The sequence below is a fragment of the Podarcis raffonei genome, chromosome 2 (genome assembly GCF_027172205.1).
Source record: "Podarcis raffonei isolate rPodRaf1 chromosome 2, rPodRaf1.pri, whole genome shotgun sequence".
NCBI lineage: Eukaryota > Metazoa > Chordata > Lepidosauria > Squamata > Lacertidae > Podarcis > Podarcis raffonei.
The window spans coordinates 109790015-109792648 of NC_070603.1; the positions used below are offsets into that span (position 1 = coordinate 109790015).

At 44.4% G+C, this 2634-nt stretch overlaps 1 pseudogene; it reads right to left on the minus strand.

Annotated features, from left to right (window-relative positions):
• Nucleotides 1-608: 608 nt before the first annotated feature.
• On the minus strand, nucleotides 609-1134 carry LOC128409620 (activated RNA polymerase II transcriptional coactivator p15-like; annotated as a pseudogene).
• Between the last annotated feature and the right edge of the window lie 1500 nt (nucleotides 1135-2634).

Consider the following 2634-nt stretch of genomic DNA (forward strand, 5'->3'; position numbering starts at 1 on the left):
CCCCGCCCCTAGCGACCGGGCCTGCTGCCGGCGCCTCCGTTGCCAGGCTCACCCTAGCAACCGGACGGCCCCTGGCAACCGCCGCCTTCCTCGCCCGCCGCCGGGCGTCTAGACTCGAACGTGCTTCCGTTGCCACGTTTACAACGCACTTTCCCTTTAGAAGTTCAGCCTCGCCCTGGATGTCCAGCAGCACGGATGTCTGCTGAGTTGTTGTCCCTGTTCGCCAGCTGCGTTGCTTAAGGATCTTTTATTTTCATTTTATTTTTAATTGAATGTGTTTTATTTTACACCATGATGTGAGAACGTGACACCTGTTTAATAAAAGTATACACATCTGTAACTTCACCCAGAATACACTTTTAATGCACATTTTTTTAAAAAGCGCTCATCTTACAAATTGTTTTGCAGTCCAATCATCATAATAATAATTTATTACTTATTCCCGGCCCATCTGGCTGGGTTTCCTCAGCCACTCTGGGCGGCTCCCAACCAAATATTAAAAACATGATACAGCATTAAACATTAAAAGCTTCCCTAAACAAGGCTGCCTTCAGCTGTCTTCTAAATAATAATAATAATTTATTATATATACAATAATTATTTATACAATCCAAATATGCAATAGCTTGGAAAACAAATAGTTTAGAAAATGAAGGCCAGTGTAAAAAGACTACTTAAACCTATAACAGTATAGTTTCTGCATGGCTCATCTTTACAGTTTTCTTACTGCTTCGTCAATATAGTATACCGGTAAGCTGTTCCTTCAGCTGGCTCCACTGCTCTGGAGATACCTTTTTCTGCCAGGTTTCATTTCACCTCCTTGATCCACCCAGCATTCTGTAGTATCAATTAGGACTTTACCTTTAAAATCATGAACACTGACATATCTTATTTTACCAATCTGAAACATATTCTCATCTCAGTTGCTACTTTGCTTGGAGCTTCTTCTGTTTCTTTACAGGCTTTTTGGGCACTGCTTGTTTTTCCTTTTCACCTTTTTGTCAACTTCACTGTCCGAATCACTGGCAGATGAGCTTGAAGATACAAGTTCTTTTGATATCAGCATTGTTCCACTCAGTGCCCGCTGCTCTCACTGCCTTCTTCTTGGCTTGCCTCCCCCCCACCCATCCACCCATAAGCATCTTTTAAATAGTAAAGGTAAAGGGACCCCTGACCGTTAGGTCCAGTCATGGCTGACTCTGGGGTTGCAGCGCTCATCTCGCTTTATTGGCCGAGGGAGCCGGCGTACAGCTTCCGGGTCATGTGGCCAGCATGACTAAGCCGCTTATGGCGAACCAGAGCAGCGCACGGAAATGCCGTTTACCTTCCCGCCGGAGTGATACCTATTTTTAAAAAATGTGAGCTGACAAGAGGCAGTCCAGTCTACCACTTCAATAGTCATTTACTTCATTATCCTGATTCCGCTACATTGCATTATGCCCTTTAAAAACAAGCTGTTTTTAAATTTCCCACAAAGTATCATAATGCATGACACGGATCCTTGAGTGTAAACCTGATAACTGGGCAACAGTGTGATCCAACCCGTGTCTACTCATAACTAGGTTCTGTTGAATTCAATAGGGCTTACTTCTCAGGTGAGTGCAGCCTAAGAATTATATTTCATTTTAAAATCCATGGCTTTTCTATAAAAATGGAGAGCTGTATATATACTATTAAAGCCTAGCATAAGAACAATGTAGAAAATAAATAGCAAGGCTAATGTTAGTTTCCTTCTGATCATTTCAACTCTGGAACAAGCCAGGAAGAGAATAAAAGCAAGGCAAGGGAAATTAACGATTAAGAATTATCCTTTCCCAACATTGTGGCCATGGCGCAGTGCATTCCTATATTAGTGTGTGTGCAGGATTGCAGGCTTACCTTCTGCTGCAGCAAACACAACAGCTTGTTAGGATATTTCCGTTCCACCTTAAAAGGGAGCAGGATGTTTGTATAACAGCCTGCGTAAGTTCCTGTCTCACAGGATGTTTATGTTGTAAGTTCGTTTCGTTTTTGGCTGTTTTGCCTGAGCAGTCGGAGCAGACGGTCATGCTTTTCTTTGTTCTGACCAACGCCTAATAAACTGTAAATATGCATGTTCTGCTCTCATGCTGTGCAACTTCTGTTGTGTGAATTCTGCTGATAGAGTGTGCACAAGTCCAAGAATGTGGCTATCTTTTCTTGAGGCTTCGTGTCGCTATAAATAGCTGATACTGCGTGACTACGGGAGGTCGATGGATCGTCCAGCACCAAGCTTGGGGCCTCAGATGGACTCTATCTCCCTGGCAGTATCCCAACAACAGGTTATGGGCCCAGATTCACGGCACTTGCAGGAGAGTAAGACTGCGACAGACTGCTGAGGTATGTGTGGGAAAAGCGAAAGCAGAGGCTTTTCTGTTGCCGCGGCAGCCTCTTTGATGTCCGGCTGGCCTAATTGGCCTGGGAACCGAGCCAAGCAGGCTTCGTGATTTATGGGTGCCAAGATAAGGAGTCTCTGAAGTGAAGAAGACTCACGGCTGGCGTTAAGAGCTGGAATGGAGTTTTTCCAAGCCTCTGAAGCTGCTGAGTGTCCTAAATTAAATCGGGACAATTATGAGACCTGGGCAAGATGGTGTGAGGGTTTGCTGCGTCAGTTTG